This window comes from Triturus cristatus, chromosome 1_2, assembly GCF_964204655.1.
Source record: "Triturus cristatus chromosome 1_2, aTriCri1.1, whole genome shotgun sequence".
In the NCBI taxonomy this organism is placed as follows: Eukaryota; Metazoa; Chordata; class Amphibia; order Caudata; family Salamandridae; genus Triturus; species Triturus cristatus.
In genome coordinates this window covers 1,116,225,378-1,116,243,784 of record NC_140580.1, presented here as the reverse complement: position 1 = coordinate 1,116,243,784, position 18,407 = coordinate 1,116,225,378, and the positions used below count along the sequence as shown (strand labels likewise).

General features: G+C 47.3%; 1 protein-coding gene across 1 annotated transcript in view; it reads right to left on the bottom strand.

The window, feature by feature from the left end:
- Window positions 1–18,407, bottom strand: part of WDR38 (WD repeat domain 38) — a 149,294-nt gene that overhangs the window by 127,891 nt on the left and 2,996 nt on the right. The window lies entirely within an intron of this gene.

The window sequence follows — 18,407 nt, the reverse complement described above, 5'->3', positions numbered from 1 at the left end:
ACCCCAGCCTTTGCCTGCAGTTCTGGACGGTCTGCCCACACCCCCTCCCCCCCTCGGTTTGGCAGATTCCTGCCTTGCCCCTGCTCCCTGTCATAAAGGTCCCATGCACGCCAGAGAAGGACCCAACAATGTACCTGGGGCGGTGCCGCCTGGCAGATGGCCCCTCCTGGCCCATTCCGCCGCCACCTGCAATAAAACTGCAATAAAAGGTCCCAGTTTATCACACTTAGATGGCGCTGGGTGGGGGAGGGCGCGCAGGTGTTAAGGTTCCCAGGACCGGTTTGATTGGGGTGAGGTGGAAAGGGGGCTGGGTGAGTCTTCTCATTACTGCCTCGGGCATTTCTTCCCCTCTCCCTCCGCCGAGCTCGGACTGCAGGGCCCTGCTGCTTTTATGGCCCTGCTGCTTTTATGGCCCTGCTTTATTTGTTTGTGTTCAGCCCAGATCGCAACACTTCCTCTCTCCCTCTCTTTCCATATGTCCCTCCCTCCCAAGCGGCCGACCTTATCTCTTCCCAGCTCGTCTTGCTATGCAGTCGGTATTGTTTACCCAGGCAGATGTAACAGGCCCCAGCCATCAATCAGTGCGGCCTGGCCTGGCTGGGGAGGCTTGTTGAGGGCACCAGAGAGAGCCCTTCTGAAAGGCGCCAGAGCCTGGCTAGAGAGGCGAGAGCCCTGCCCAGGTTCACCGGAAGGGGCACAAGAGGTCAGGTGAGCATAGCACGAGGCAACGAGAGACCTCCAAGAATGCCATGAACGGGACCAGGCCCTGGGACGGCGGTCCAGGAAGGCTCAATACGATTGGCTAAATGGAGCATTTCCATAGCAACATAAAGAACTGCTTATTGCTGGTCTGGGAATCGACCTCACTTAAGGCAGGCCACCATCATGGCCGGCACCAGTAGGAACCCCCTAGGGTGGTCGCATGGGCCCAGTATTCTGCCTATTTCACCTGGGTGGTCCAGAAGGGTCACCTGGACCGGGGCGTAGACCAGGAGGTCAGTCTGCTCTCTAGGGAGAGCTGCATGTTGTACATGCACCGATGAGAGCTGCACGTCCCTGAGGAGAGCTGCATGTTGTTCATGCACCGAATGGAACTACATGTCTCTGAGGAGAGCTGCATGGCGTACATGCACTGATGAGAGCTGCATGTCCCTGAGAAGAACTGCATGTCCCTGAGGCCTCCAGGAAGGCCGCCTAACTCTGACTTCCTGCAGGGAGCCTAGCCTGCCCATGGCAGCGGAGAGCCCTCCTTGACAGACAGCCTCTGCCGGATCATGCCCCAAGGTTAATGCCTGGGCTTGGTCTCGCATCAGACCTGAAGCTTCAGGGAGCTTGGTCAGCGCATGGCCCCGATGACAGCTCTCCAGAAAGGCCACCTGTATTAGGTGGTTTTGTTGGCTGTCATCAGTTTACACTATCCTGATGAAAACCCGAATCATCAGAACTTCCAATGACAAATTAACAATTTGTAAACTACTTTCTATTATGGGTAACTTTGTTTTGGATGCTACTGGGCTGTATATTGCATTTATGTTAAACTTTAACTCAGTAATTAAGTGCATGCCTTGCATGTCCCTGAGGAGAGCTGTGTGTTCTAAGTCTCCAGTGAGGGTTGCATGTCCCAGAGGTGAGCTGCATGTTGTACATGCACCAATGAAAGTAGCATGGCTTACCTGAGGAGAGCTGCATTTGTACATGTCCGATGAGAGCTGCAGGTCACTGAGTAGAGCTGCATGTTGTACATGCACCGATGGGCGCTGCACATCCCTGCAGAGAGCTGCATGTTGTACATGCACAGATGAGAGCTGCAGGTCTCTGAGGAGAGTTGCATGTTGTACATGCACCGATGGGGGGTCACGCTGACTGATGAAAGCATTTAGTATTTCTCCTGCACAATGTGCACCAATCACTCCTAGCACTACGAAGACTCCAACATCATCGGGGAAATGCACGATCACATCCGCTGCCTTTACACATTAACTCCTAGGCACACATAGAGGAAACACCTTGGCATAAATAGGTCACATGTACATGCAGTGAGTGAGAGGTGTAAATATAAATGTTTATTGCATTAATAGGGGACCATGCTCATACTGCACTATAAAGCGACTTTTTAAACTCTGCTACGAGTGACAGCTATCAAACACAATATTAAACCTGTAGTGTTCCCTTTACACGCACACCCACATTTTGTAAATAACGCGCCAAGCTATCCTGAATAAAGGGTGATTGATGTAACGGTTGAAAACTGACCCACAGGCTGCACGCAGTAACATGCAGTATACCCACGGGGCTGTCCTAATCACACAGCCCGAGTTGCAAAAGAGAATGAAGAGCAATAAAACCATATAACGCCTTCCCACATAATTACCCTCCCACAAAACCAAGTTCTTTCTCCATGACTCCAACAGAACTTTACATACTGAAGCCGTTTTTGTGTGTCAGCCATTGCCCCCTTGTGGACAGCGCCGGAAAGTTCATTAGCAAGTTGTACACCTGACTAGTGTATTCCACCCACCTTGATAAAGCGCTGTACACGTGCTGTAAATTTAACAAGCATTGGCATAGCCAATAGGTCTCGCTTTTTTTAGTTTTCCAGCACAATATCCTTGGTGCAACAACATCAACTGTTGCATGGCTAAACACTTATAAGGTCCCAAAGGCGAGACCCATTGGCTATGCCAATGCTTGTTTTCATATTCCTTTGAAAGCATAAGAAAATGTCTTCAGCATATGCTAAAAGGGCCGTTTGTGAAAATCTGAAATAATTTCTGTTAGCATAGGCCATCTTGTTTGTGGTATCAATTTTGTTAGCTATATAATTCTTCCGTCCTCACTATTGCTTGTCCTTCTATTCTGCTTGTGTCATCAACTCTAGTTAACTCCACTGGATTCAAGCAAGCCTGGCTGAAGACGGCTGAAATGCCAGAAACCGGTCCTAGGAAGCTTGTTTCCGGTCCAGGGAAGGTATGGCTTGGCAGTTCGGGCTGGACTGTTCCCATGAGGCACAGGGTCCGACTGATTTGCATATGGCCATGTCTGAACTGGGGTGGCAGAGTGGGCTAAAGAACGGTGATGGATCAAACCCAGATCTGTTGACTGGGTGTGAGTGTTTGATTGGTTCTGATGCTCCGTCCATCACCACCCCCTTTTGTACCGCCTTATTAGAAGAACAATTACAATAAAAATACTTCAAAACAATTTAAAAAAATGCAGTAGAAAACCAAATTATGGCAGACCACCATGCCTAGCTCTAGGTGGATGGTGGTGGGATTCCCAGACACTGGCTGTTTCCGACAGCATGACCCTCTTTAATAAACAGCTGCACCGCATGATGATTTTCATTAAATCTTCGAAAGGCTACGGAAAAGTCCCGGAGTCCCAACAACTGTTTCACGTCATCCTGAGGGATTCATGCACTTACCAACAACACTGGATAGTACAATGAAGAGCCCGATGAATTGATCACAAAGCACCAGATGGCTGGCACATGTGGTTGGGACACCACCTTCCAGCAGCAGATACTTGAACTTCTAAAGATTTGATGAAAATCAGTAAACATATTGGCTGTGTATCTAGAAAGAAGAGTAGCCGCCCATCAGTACATTACCTGGATGAATGAACTACTCCTACCCCAACCCAAGCTTGTATAACCTTAAAGAATATCACGACCACTCACAACGCTGTAAGCAGCAGAGGCTGACAAAACTCCAATATGAAACTGAGCTACAGCTGGGGCTTTTGCCTTTAAGTGTGCCGGGTCTCACTGGTGCTGAGCACGGGCAGTTTTTAGGTCTCGCCTGACTCAGCGCTTGCGCTGGTCTGGCGAGACTTAAAGTGAGGGCTTCAAAAAATGCTGCCGCCGGCTACAGCTTGCAGTGCATGTGCAGAGGCGTGTGCTTGAGCAGAGGCGCCATATGGCGTGATTACTGCTGCGCGCGCACCACTCGCGCACATGCACTGCAAGCTGTGGCCGGCGGTAACTCTCAAATGGAATAGCAGCCAACTTAAAAGTGAACAGTATATTTTTGCAAGGGGGCTTTCACTGCACAATATATCCGTCACTCGCCGCGTTTTTATTAACTGTAATGTTTGAGCGCGAAAGATTTTTGGGGAATAAAATCTGCTAATTATGTAGGAGGTAATGGATTTTGTAGCAAATCCATACTTATATACCAAACACAATAGCCGCGGAATTGAATGATTCCAGTGGTTTTACATGAACGTGGCCTAGATTCCTGTTCTACATGAAGCAACACTATAGCATTATCGGCAGTTAAACATGAGGGTTTTTTTTTTAAAGTGCACGTTCTGAACTCGTGTATTTGAAGCTGGTCACCTGTTTATAATGAACAGAAATAAGGCTCAGTGAAATCGTTTTTTTGCCTAGGATCCTACACTTTGGCGAAGCAGGGGACATCAAAGGTTAATACTTTGTCTATACTTCTTGCAGGATGAGGTAAAGGAGGGTTGGTGTGATTTGAAGAATCTACTTTTTGGGCAGTGTTGCTACATACACAAACCTTGCCCTAGAACATAACATCACTTTCACCCAGACACGCACTGCATTACACCTTTGTTTTCGGCTCCGAGAGGTTTTCTGGGATTCGTATCTGGTTCCCCTTGTATGGTCGGCATCTGTATTTACTAGGCCACATCGCCTCATGCCCGGTTCTTTTTTGGGCTCGGGGACCCCGGAGTGAGCCAGGCTCAAGCGTTCAGTGGCTGGCTCATCCCACCTCTAGGTGACACCTGCATTTCTGAACGAGGACTAGTGGAAGCACACCTTAGTTATTGATTATTTCTAGTTACAGACGAATTTTGTTTTGCTTGTTTTATTGGACGTTGTTTTAGAACACTATATCATTAAAAAGTCGTAAATGCGCTTCAATTATATTGTATGTTCAGCAATCTGCTATATGCACGTGTACCATTGTTACGCTACCTGTACAAATCACCAATACAACAAGCATTGGCATAGCCAATAGGTCTCGCTTTTGGGACCTTATAAGTATTTAGTTATGCAGCAGAATATCCTTGGTGCAACAACACCAACCGTTGCATGGCTAAACACTTATAAGGTCCTAAATGCGACACCTATTGGCAATGCCAATGCTTGTTTTAAGGGGGCTTCGAAACGGGTCTCTGTCGGGCTCTGTTTTGTGCCCTGGCACAGGCGGTCCGTTTATTTCCGGACTGCAGTGACAGCAGGCACATCGATGTGCGCGTGCTCACACTGCTCACTTCTGGAGAAGTTACGGCATGACGTCATGCCAGGTGAGCCTTATAGGGGAAGGGAAATCCTTTAAAGAGAGTCATGCTCCCTCTGGATTTCCCTTCTCTTTTTTAAACTCAGGAGCAGCAGCATTGTCGTGGTGTCACCAGGGCTTTAAGTGGAAGCATTTTCAATATTATATAATAGCCATAGTTGCTGCTTATTTATCTTTTGCAACTAACAATCATTGACAAAGCCAATAGTCTTGACTTCTTGTAAGTATGATGTTACTTGTTGTATCATATATCTGGATGCAATGAGAGTATCAGCAAAATACAAGTCAGGCGGCACTCTATGCTAAGCACAGGGATTTTAAGCTTACGTGTTTTATTCCACGCCCTAAAATACATTGGCCACGCCCCTTTGAGAGACCCCCCAATTTTTTCATCCCACTTAAAGCCCTGGCTACGGCCTCAGAGCAGTCTGCAGATCCCTTGCTACTCTAAATCCGCTGCACGTGGCTGATCTTTAAGGGACATCCCAAAGTCAACTGCAACATCGGTGCCATTGACTTCTGTAAGTAAGTGCAACCAAGCATGGCTGTTTGTGTGCAATCAAGCTTGAATGTTCATGTTATATAGACGTAGGAGAACAAAACAAAACGTGATAACTACCCTTACTGGCTGTAGAAATTGATGTAATCCCAAAGCTTTAAAGAGCCGCCATTTCCATACGTGTTGTGAGTTACCAAAAGCCACATATTCTAGATACACTCAAGAGAGGCATGGGAAAGAAGATAATGTACATTTGCAGACACTGCCATTCAAGCCTTTTTACCCCACGGAAATGACTTATGAGGGCACGAACAGTCAAATTAACAACACGGAAAACTGAAATGAACTGCACAATGCGAAGCTTTGATACTTGAGAAACAAAAGCGATAAATACACAAAATTAAATCTCCCGCAAGTACAGCGTTGCAAACAACTGTCACATACGAGGCAGTGGTGGTTAATTCAATGCTTAGCTGTAAATTCCCAAATTCTGCAAATAAACCTTTGTAATAAAAAACATATAAAGAAAAGGGGAAAAATGTGCGTCGCTACCAGATGGCTAAAATGCACTCCTCAGCCAGGAGTAATAATCTTTGATTGTTGTGCAGCGAAGCCCTGGCACGCGACCTATACTATATGTGATGAAGTGGGATCCTGACAAAGCAGCTGGCTGACTGGCATGATTAGTTGGTGATTCTGAGTGCTTTCTGATTCAATTACCATTAATCTACGCTAGGGAGTATTTTGCAGCGGAGGTTCAGGACTGAGCCTGCTGACGTCAATGCGAGCCTGCCTACGGACCCTCAAGTCTTCGCATCACCCGGTGAACCTCATGCCTCTTTATTTTCTGCCCTGCGGCAGTTTTACAGAACAGCTATTCTCCCGTGACCTTCGCCACACAAACCGTATCGAGGACACGCCGACAAGCACTGGTAAAGCTAATAGGACTCAATGCGCATGACTTTTCACTCACAACTTAGACTGGTGAAGAAAAAACAAAAAAATCCTCAAATTTTACTAGAAGGAAAAAGCTTACTGTAATGTGAAAATACCTAAGAGCAAATGGCAGCGCCAGGAACCTCCCCCCCAAAAAGTATTATTTGAAGAACTGTGTGGGTGCAGTAGCAATGGAGGTTAGATGGGGGGCAGGTGGGGAAGCAACAGAGTGAATGAGGACGAAAGAGGTGCACAAAGGCAGATTTTGGAATGTCGAGTGGCCTGGCAGCAAATGGCAGCAGCAGGGCTCTTCAAGAAAATTAAAATGAAGAAACAAACAAGCTGCGAAACGAGCTCTGTGGTGGGGGAGGGGAGGGGCATTGAAGCGAGGCGCGCGCGCTTGGGCGAGTGAGAGGAAAGCCAGATGGCGCCTCTGCTCGTGCCTGTGCGCGTAACCGCACACTGTATGCCACACAAAGCTGTGGTCGGACTTTTAAAAGCCCACTCACTAAATGTCTCGCCAGAGCAGCGCATGCGGTGGCTCAGGCGAGACCTAAAAAGTGGTGGGGGGAGGGGAGCGGAGGGGAGCGCGGGAAGGGGTGCGGGGTAGGGGGGATGAGGGATTTTAATAATAATAAAAATGTTTTTAAAAAGTTCAACGTACCTGCTGCAGGCTGCCTCCTACGTCATGCCTTGGTGCTGGGTCTTCCTTGTCCCAGCAGACACTGGGACTACGTCTCAGACTCCCTGTCCAATCCCCACACTCCAGAGCAGAGCGGGATTGGTCTGAGAGGGCTGAAAAGAGGCTCCACTCAGGGAGTCTGTGGGGTTTCTCTTACTCAGCTGTTCAATACAGCCGGCTTCGAGAAAACTAAGTGCCCATGTGTGTTTTAGTCGGCCTGAGACGGCCGGTCAAACACACATGAGGACTTAGGGAGTACATAAAGCACTCCTCCCCACTCCCATGCCTCGGCCACGCCCTCCTTGCACACGCTGGCTGAGCAAGCCGCTTAAAAATAAAACAATAATGAAATATCGTTTTATTTTTTTTGCTGCTGGCTCTGAGCCGGTGGTGCGATGCTGCTTCGCCATTGCGGAGGAGCTGCCCCTGCTTAAAATTGAGGGTGCAGAAGATAGGGCCGAGCGAGTCGAGCTCGCGCCTCATGTAATCACTTCCCTTTTCATTAATGCTATTCCTTATTTTCATAACTTCTCTGCGCCTATCGGTACAAAGCTTGATCATTGCAGAATGTTAGTAGGGCAATTAACATGATTGCATCCAAGGATAAGACACAGCGATCATAATGTCCAGCTCGAGATATGCATTTGGGTTAAGGCCCACACACACCTCTTTTACAGTTTGCCAGGCTGACCAGCCTTTATTTCCAGAATTTGTCAGCTGTTTCTTGGCTCTCTGGCATGTAACACAAACAGATAAACACCTAAAAGACACATACCTAAAGTCAGACGCAGACATACAGATGCATAAACTCAACAAATTATAATATACCCACACATACTTTCACAGTCGGGCTCACAAACAGGAAACCACTATGCAAATGCTACAGTAATCTTAAGCACTCCCATACACATACAGACAACTACACAGACACAAATCAGAGCCTCGCACAGAATTATCCATGGAAGGCCCGTACTCTCAGACACATAAATGCATACCCTGACAGACCAGGAAATGGACAGACACATGGAATCATGTGGACGCAGACACATAAACAGAAACACACACCCAGTTACTGGCAGCGAGACATACAGACAACGCAAGCATGCGCAAACCGACGCATGCATATGTAATGATGGCTACACAAACCGAGACATTTTCAAGCACATACAGGCACAAGTGGACACAGAAAGAAACCAAGACAGATACACATACATGCACACATCATATAAATAATCTGACAGACATATCGCCGTTGCTTGCCATGAACCGCTTGCGCTGTTCGTCGACTTGCGGCCCACTACAGGACTGAAACTGCAGGCACTAGGATGCTGTATTATGTAGATTGACTTTACTGGGTGAAACACAGTGTATTCTGGGATATGTAGTGCCACAGATATCAAGCTGTTTCATGTCAGGGGAGGGGTGAGCTCATCCGTTTCTCGATTCATCAATTCATCCTTTGAGTTCTGGTATATAGAGTCTCGGGCATGCTCGGATACATAGTCCAGATATCTCATTCAGCCAGTTCTTTGTGTTCTGGAAGATGTAGTCCAGGGAAGGTGGGCAGGGGGTCAGAGTCCTCCCGCCCAGCATCTGTGTAGAGCCACTCCTGTGCATTGTACTAGTGTAACCACACAACGGAGTAATGTGCCCATAGCATGTAGAGTACTGTTATTACAACACTTTGATTCAAAATAAACTAGTGAAATGTGTGCCGTCCTCTACATTGGACTGGTGTTTGCACAGTCTTTTGATGAACATTCAATATGAATCGATGTTGTTACTGCACACTGTTGTACAAGGATGGACGTGGATCACTTGGAATGTGTGCCTGTGCATTGTACCGCTATTACTGCATTCTATTAGCAAATATTTACCATGCGATGTTCTGACAAATACCATATAAGACACGCATTGGCATAGCCAATATGTCTCGCCTTTGGGACCTTATAAGTGTTTAGCCATGCCGCGCTGAGTACTGGCTTACTCTTGGGTCTTGTAGTCCTGGTGCATCACAGGGAGCCCGTAGTAATGGAGAGCCCCAGATTTAAGCATGTGTCCCTAGTGAGGTGCATGGTGATTGCCCTTTCTCTTGCCATCCTTAGCTGTTTGTTGGATGTATACGCCCCAACTGACATCAAAAATAGTCAGTACAGTGTATTGTTCTCTCTGACCTTACACGCTGTGAAAGTTGCGTGAGCGCCGCTATGAAGTCACAAACGATGTAATGCAACGTTTCGTCTGGGTAATATCCCACTGCCGGTACAATACACCACTCTGACATCTCCAACAGCAATGGAGGGCATCGTTCTAAGCTTATGACATCACAAACTGGTGTGGTAATTAAGCGGTCTAAGCTCGGAAAGGAGCATGTTAAGATCGTGACATCACAACCAAGCATTACAATGAAGTGTTCAAAGCTAATGACATCACAAACAGCCAGTGATATACACCGTTCTAAGCTCATGACATCACAAACAGCCGTTGGAGTGACGCGGTCTACCCTCATGACATCACAAACAGCCATTACATTTAAGCGTTCTAATCTGATGACATCACAAGCCGCCGATGGAATGTTTCATTCTAAGCTCATCAAATCACAAACAACCATTGGAAGGGAGTGCTGTAAGCCCATGACATCACAGCCAGTGGGCTGTACGCTGTAAGTCTGACATCACAAAGCCAGTGTAATGCAGGGTTGTGAGCTATGACATCACAAGTCATTGGAATGTAGCGTGTTCAGCCTATTGCATTACAAACGGCCACTGTAACAAGGTATTCTTAGTTTATAACGTCACAGCCAGGCTACTGAAAGGAACCTGCAGAGCCCGAGGAGTGTAAAAGCTGCCACGTATTGTATGACTGAGGAAGGCAAAAGGGGAGGGTCGTCCTTGAAACGTCTGCGTGTTCCCTAATGACCTCATGCTCGCTGGCCACGCCCCTTCCGTAATTTCCGAAGATCCACCTCTAGCAGGCGATGTTTACACTGAGGGTTGGAGCAGACCGGAGCAGGACGGGTGGAGCGACGCCACATGCCGTGCAGGGGTGATGCCCAGTAGGTTAACACCCTGCGGGGTCCGGTCCGGACTGCAGATGATCGTGACGTCAGCACAGTGAGGTAAGTGAGAAGGTGGCTCAGGAGTGAAGATAAACATAGTCCCAGACCTGCAGTGCTGGGGTCTTTTAGAGAGTCACTGGAGTCTATGCCACCAACCCCTCAGGGCTAAGGCGTGCAAAGGGCAGCATGTTTGCCCCACAGCCCAGGTTTGTGCGACCCTCCATGTAATCCAGCCAGCGAAGCAGCTCAGTATCACAGTGCACCTGTGGCAGAGATCTTTGATTAATCTGCCGATTAGTGATACTGCATCCAGCAGGGCTAGTACGACATTTCATCCTTCCAGTGACACAGACTTGCATCATAAGCCGTACCTGTTCTGTATAGCGCTTCACGGCTGAGGCTGCAACTGCAAGCACTCTATAAATTAAGTTCTGTGTAGCCTCGTTCCCAGCTCCCAGTGCTTGGTTTTCCCTCATGCCACCGTTTCAGCGGGAGTCTCTCTGTAGTGTACATAGTAGGCAGCCTGCTCTGTTTTGGCTGCAGGCGCCGTGACCAAAAAACACAAGCCGAGCCTTGGACTCCACCCGGTGTGATGGAAGCTCTAAACTACTCAAGTACATGCTCTGCTTAGCAGTGACAGACACGAAGTTCGGAAACAGATAAAGGAATTAAATAATTATTAAGTACCATCTCTACCCGCAAATGTGCGACTACGGCGAAGATGGAAAAATAAAAGTAGCGCTGCGCAAGAGGTCTAAACTGGCAGGCGTTTGCTTACCTGTGGGAGAGTTCACCAAAACATGTCCTTTCTGTTTGCAGCGGCTGTGAAATAGAAAAATCTGCGCAGAGCACCGGGCAGGCGACCTCTGACCTTCCGAGCTTCCTAGGAATGGAAGTGGAAAGAACAAGCCGAGCCTCGGACTCCACCCGGTGTGATGATAATCTTTCAACCTCTGTGTGTGCGAGCACGATGTAAGCCCATGAACAATATGTCATAGCAAACCAAGATGGCGTCGGCCTGTCCGGATGGGCGGTCCTAAAAGTGGACAAGGTGGTAACCCCAAAGCCCAGTTTTCAATCACGCGCCAGCATTTAACATAAACGATGACGCGTGCCAATTGAAAACAAGGGAACGGCTTAAAGTATCTTCCGCAACTGTATTGATTCTAAAAGGCACTCGCATGGCGAGGGCAGCGCATGCGCGCTGCTAACGCCAGTTGAGACCTACAAATCACCTTCACTAAAAGATGCCTCTTTAGATTCTGAGTTCAGGCATACTAAACTTTATTTTCCCACCTAGTTCCCAGGGACAGTTATGTTTATAAGATGTTATAAACAAACTTCCCGTTCTGTCCTACGGGGAACAGATAGCCTTGCAATAGTGAAAAACGAAATTGGCAGTAATTCACTATCAGGACATGCCACACACACCAGGGCATGTCCTACCTTCCACATACATTGCACCCTGCCCACAGGGGTACCTTGGGCCTACCTTAGGGGTGGCTGACATGTAAGAAAAGGGAAGGTTAGGGCCTGGCAAGTGAGAGCACTTGCCAAGTCGACATGGCAGTACCAGACTGCGCACAGGCTCTGCAATGGCAGGCCAGAGTCACATTTACCGGTTGTTTGTGTGGGTGGCACAATCTAGTTCTGCAGCCCACCAACAGCATTTGATCTACAGGCCCTGGCACACACCGTGCACTTTACTAGGGACTGACACATAAATCAAATAGGCCAATCATGGAAACACCAATCCATAACACATTTTACCACAGGAGCACTTGCACTTTACCACTGATCAGCAGTGAGGAAAGTGCGCAGAAACACTAAGCCAGGACCAAAGGAGTCAAAACCGGGAGGTCAGAAAGCAAAAACTCAGGGGAAACACGCCAAAAGATGCCAAGTCTAACACATATCCTTTGGGAGTATTCAAGGGTTGTCACAATCCTCCAAGAAATGCATTTTTGGCTAATATTGGGGTTTAGGAACTCTGAGTTGGGTTTTCCACTGGAGATCACCAGCACCTAAAGTATAGACGTGTGTCCCCTGTCAGGTGAAGAACAGGATGAAAGTACAAGAGATCCCTTGTGATATATTTTTGCTGTATGGGGGAAGAAGGGAATGCTCAAAACCACCCATGCATCTGTTCATATTTCTCAGCTTTACTCACTAGTAAGGTAATCTTGACTTTCAGACCTATATTTGGCAATTGTGTATGTAGTTTTATTTTCTTCTTAAAAATACTTTCTGCCAAATGTTGTTTGGCCCCCTTTTTGTCTGCTGGAGAGTGGAGCAGTGGAACTGGTAGCATTCTACTTGCCAGTAACCTTCTGCGTCCTACCTAGCAATTCAAGAAATAGTTTTTTTTAATTACCATATTTAAGTGTTCACATTCGGACTTTGGAATCATCAACTGGTTTGCAATATAATTTTCCACATGTGTCAAAAAGTAGGATGCAGTCTGTAAGAAATTGCATTATTTGTTGAAGTGTGGGATGCAAGGGCTGCAAGGTGCTGTGATGTGAGGCTCTGCATCCGGTCCTGTGAAGCCACCGACCAGGAGCTGCGTGGTGCTGCTATGCGAGCCTGTGGGTCGGTCTGCGCCGCTCTGTGTCTGGTCCAGTGAGGCTTTCAGCTAAGTAGGAAAAAGTACACTCTGACTCCAGCCAAGATTCTAGGAGCTCGAGGACAGCACTAGGGGTCAGGACTCACTCCCACAGAGGCCAGCAGAGGGGACCAGATCAGGTCCAGTTGGATCTGGTTGGCTGGACGGTAGGAAGGGTCTCTGGAAGCTTGTTGGGTACCTGTAGCTCAAATAGGAACTCAGCCAACAGACCCTTGGAGTCACTTTTGGGGTCCTCGGTTCAAGGGAGGGGTCCTTCTTCAGACAGCAAGGCAGCCCTTCTTCTGAATCTTCTCAGGTCAAGGAGCATCCTCATTTCAGATTTTGAGGGTGTCCCTTTGATACCCAGTACTAGGCTGTGGGTGTAGAACAAACCCCTAAACCAGTCTTGGTCTGTTCTCCCTCTTCCCTGGGTTTGGCTCCAGCCTGGCTAGTCAAACAAAGGGCAGGGGCAGGCTAGGCGCCAGGCTGCTTTGTATGCTGTCCTTTAAAGTGTAATGAGGTCAGGGCACAACTCTCCTCAGCCATCCTGTCAGGAAGACCCACTCCCCTCTACACCCAGGCCCTTTGTCTTCTGTCTAGCTCCAAAACACACTTCCCAGTAGGGGAACCATCAACAAGCGAGGACAGCGTGCCACTCCCAAAAAGGCCCCAGAAACTTTAGGCAGGAAAATGCCAACTTTCTAACTTTGAGCCTTCTATGAGTGCGACTCAAAGTCGATCGGGCCAATCGTCTTCCACTTCTTCTTTTTTACAGTGTGGCCAGGGACGTCCAAGGGGACACAACAGAAGCAGAAGACGATACAATTGAAACTAATTCCAAGGAGAAATCACAACGAGATAACAAACATACAGGTCGTGACATCAGAACTAATTCCAATCTAAGACCTCGCAGCAAGATAATTGGACCAAGCTGAGACCCCCAGCTAAAGGCAGTATGTATACTTCGGTGGTTATTATTGTTGGAAACTACTTCACAATTAATAAAATATGTGAATATATATATTGGACACTTATAAATGCAAAGTTATTACATCTTACTATGCAGTAATGTTATATTGAATGTATGTTGTGCCTTTTTCTCAATGTGACGTTTGTAGGAGAGTAGGATCTGCTTATAGTTACCCCCACTTTTTGCTGATATTTCACTGTTTTCGACTTAGCCTGGCTGGCATCCTGCTATCCAGGACCCCAGCCTAGCTGCTTTTTCTTTAAATTGATTGCATGTACTTTAGGTACACCACAGATTGGATTCTGGGGTACCCTAATAAGTCCCTAGTATATGGTATACTATATACCCAGGACGTAGGTACCCCAGAGGCCACTCAGGGGCTGCAGCATGTATTATGCCACCCCTGGGAGACCATTCAAAATGACACAACAGGTCTGCTTCAGGAGCCTGTGTAAGGTGGTGTATGCACCCCTTACTTAGACATCGGTTACCTATATCTGTCCATATCACTGCACATATAAACCTATCAGTCACCCCTATGGCAGGCCTTATCAATCCTCAAGGCAGGTTGCTGGGTTTTATTTGAGAGGGTGCCCATGCATTAGCAGAGTCCCTCTGCAGCCTTCGGAACCTATATTCCGGGGTTGTTTGTGATGCAGCCAAATCATATACTCCTAAGTGCATTATAACCTCGCGGTAAATGCTAACTTTAAAACGGCTGCATGGAAACATGTTGTGCTTGGTGTCAAACACCTTGGAATCATAACTCCACACAAGTAACTGGTGTGGGAGGTATGATTCCACCCTACTAGAGGATATGACAGCACCGGTACACCCGGTATCAGCTTTGCAAGCCCTGGCATCACAAAATGGATGCTGCCAACCACAGACACGCATCTGCCCTCCTGCTGCTGAACGACACTCCGGCAGGGGAGGATGGACAATAGGTTTCCTGTCACAGGGAGGTGTGACCACCCCCCAGACAGGCTTTAGTGTATTGTGGCTGGGTGGGTGCACTCTGAGAGTGCTGTGATGTCTGTACTGGGGGCACATTTGGTGTCCCTGTGCATAGTCCAGCTCAAACCGGTTGCAGGGGCTATCAGCCCCTGCTCTGGCGCGAAACTGGACAAAGGACATGGGTGTAGCCACCTCTGTCCTAACCCTCCCATAGGTGGATCCCCAGAGTTTGTCCCACCCCTTCCTTGAGTATAAAGTAGGCACCCTTGACTACAGGACTTTAGATTTTACCTGGACTAAACTCTGCTACAGAAACCAAGTATCCTTCGATGATCTACGCTCTGCTGTACAACTGAAGAATCTCCCTTGGAGTAAAGGAGTTACTCCCCTGCAAGGCAGGCACCTCAATGCATCTGACTGGTTTGCAACTCCGAAGCTCCTGAGGACTACGAAGACTTTTGCAACACAGGAGGTGGGTTTCCAAGTGTCCCTGAGGCTGATCCGTGTTCTCAGCAAACCTGAGACCTGCAGCTCTCGTGGGGACCGTGTAACCGGTACCTCTGGACATCGTGAACATTTACAGCAGCATATGCTTTTTGGCGATCCCTGAGGCTGTGCTTTGGGCTACTTGTAGTCCATACACCGAGCAGTGATTCCACTGAAGATTACCGGCCTACACTCCATGAGTGTTCCGTGGGCTGGTTTTTAGTGATTCCTCTCGAGGTCCCTTTGCGATCCCTGGTCCGTCAACCTGTGGGTCCCTGAGAAGGGAACTTTAACTTTCAATGGGCTTTCCTGGTTGCTCCTGACATGCCCTGACTCTCCATAGCCTGGGGAGTCCCCAGGACCTTGCTGGTCCTCACCAAAGCATTTTTACTCTCACCGCGTGGGTTGCAGTTGCCAAAGCTTGTTGGTCTCCAATCTGGAAACTGACCCCCCAGCACTCGATATCCTTTGTGGGACAGCTTGACTGTGGACTGTGGTTGTTGTCAACATCTCCTGGTCCCCGTGGCAGCGGAGTCAAGCTTCACCTCTTTGCACCTGAGGCACCCGACATCAATGGGCATTCGTCTACCGAGCCCCTGGTCACTGGCAAGTGACCCAGACTCTGTCCCCTCTGTTTTCAGGTTCTTCACACCTCTGATCCAGGCTTGGATCACACCGCACACTTTTCCTCTTCACGGCAGCAGCACTTTGCAGCATCTCGCCATAGAAAACGACGAAGATTCACGACACCCTTTGACACCTATGCACCCGGCTTTCCTGGGTTAGGTAGGACGAGTACTCCGGTGCTCACATGGGTGCTGGCCTTAGAACCTTCCAAGTTTGAAAGGGTTTGCTCAAAGTCCTCTCCTAAGTGTCCTTAATCTTTAAAATTCCAACCGCGACTTTCCCATAGGATTGTACAGAGCTCGCGGCTGTGTTCTCACACTGCACGCGTCCCCCGTGGGTCCCCTGTGTCACTAACTTGGGTTGTTCCTTGGGGTCCCAGCGATTCTATGTGCTCTAGGCACTGTGTCTAGTCAAGTTGTGGTTCTTATACCACTTTCTTAGTATATGGTCTGGTCTCCCCCTGGAGCCCACTGTGTATTGTGCTATTTACTGTTGTTCCAGTGTGTTACTATTGTGTATCTTAATCTCTAATCTCATAAAGAGGTTAGTAGAGAGTGTTTAGAAATAAATACATATATTTTATATATACCTTGTGAGGTTCTCCTTTCATTTGGTCATTCACGAGGTTATAATCTGGTAAACCAAGCTGCTTTACATTCCTTCGAGACTTAGCCTGAAGGCTGCTCTCCATAGCTACCACTAGAATAGCTTTCAATAAAGGTTGTCTTTAACCTAATCATCAATAAAGGTTGTTTGGACTGGTACAAGGTGCCCACTATAACTAGTGGACAGCATATACCAGGCCAACTTCTCACAACATTCATGTAACTTTTTTTGCACAATGGAGAGCGAGAGAAAGTCCGATCAGTTGCAAACTCCCGTTTATAACGCTATCACATACAAGCAACCGCTGCCTTAAGTATTCTCCTGAGAAACTCTGGGCTTTTTTAACTCTGTCAGGATGTAGTAATCTCCCTCTACCCTATCCATGTAAATTTGTCACTATTGTGCATTGTTTGTTTGTCGCTCATTATATAATGCATATGTAGTGGTGTCTGAAGTAAAGATACACAAATAAGTGAAAAGCATTTCCATACAAGTCATGTATTTTCCTGTGCAAGGTGATTGTGTATTGATTCAAACTAAATGTATATGTGTGTGAGCTGAGTGGACAAATGTTTATGAAAGAACAAGAAGCCGCCATTGGCTAATACAGACACAAATTAAAGATGCAGTCTGTGAAAAGATACAAAAGAATCTATGGTGTAGGGGTGTACACATGTTCAATACATTAGTTTGATCTTCACCCCTTATTACTTCAACTGGATCCCTCCCCATTCTGATAGGCACATTCAGAGGGGGTGCATACCCACAAGAGAGCTCCCTCAGCATCAGAGAGCATTCCCTCTTGCTGCACCGGCACATACCAGGGAACATATAACCAGGTTATTGTTCACTCTTGGCGGTCTTACACCTCACAGTTTGCACCTTACACAATAGTGTTTAAGAACTTTCTTAAAAACACTCACAGTTCAAAAGTATGTCAGAGTCTAAAACGTCAAGCTTCAGAGAAGAGGAGATAGAGAAGCTAGTCAAAAGACCATCTACTCTTAACATTGGAAGTAGCATACAAAGTTATGGTCAACAAAGTGAGGTTGACAAAATCACCAGACAGAAGAAAAAACAAATTAGGACTGGTCTACATGGGGAGGTGCTATTGGAATACTTAAGAGCAGGTACAGTTCCCTTAGGACTCCAAGCAAAGAATATTCTGATCATATTTGCGGACGTCCCTGAATACATTGGCGATTTCAACTTCTTTGGAACCAAATGCTCACACGATTGGATGTTCTTATCCAATAGGACAGCCAAGAGATTGAGCAAGAAAGACCTGGAATTGATTAAAGAACTGGAAAGAGCACTCCTGAAAAACGCAGCGATCAAAGATACTAGAACATTGTTGAATAAAACAGAAAAAGACACCGCGATATTCAAAAAGAACACTGAAGACTTCAAGAAATCAAAACTACAGAGGGACATCAGCAATGTTAAAATTAAAAAAAGATACGCCTGAACTGACACAATTTCAAGGGAGAAGCAAGCGAAAAATCATCTCTTTGTCAGATCCCTCATCCTATTCAGATACCTCATCCTATTCAGACAGCTCTAGTGACGTAGAACCTCTAATGAGTGTAGCTCAAAATCAATCCGGCCAATAGTCTTCCACTTCTTTTTTGCATCCTAGCCGGGGACACTCAAGGGGACGCAATAGAAGCAGAGGATGGTACAATTGAAACTAATTCCAAGGAGAAATCCC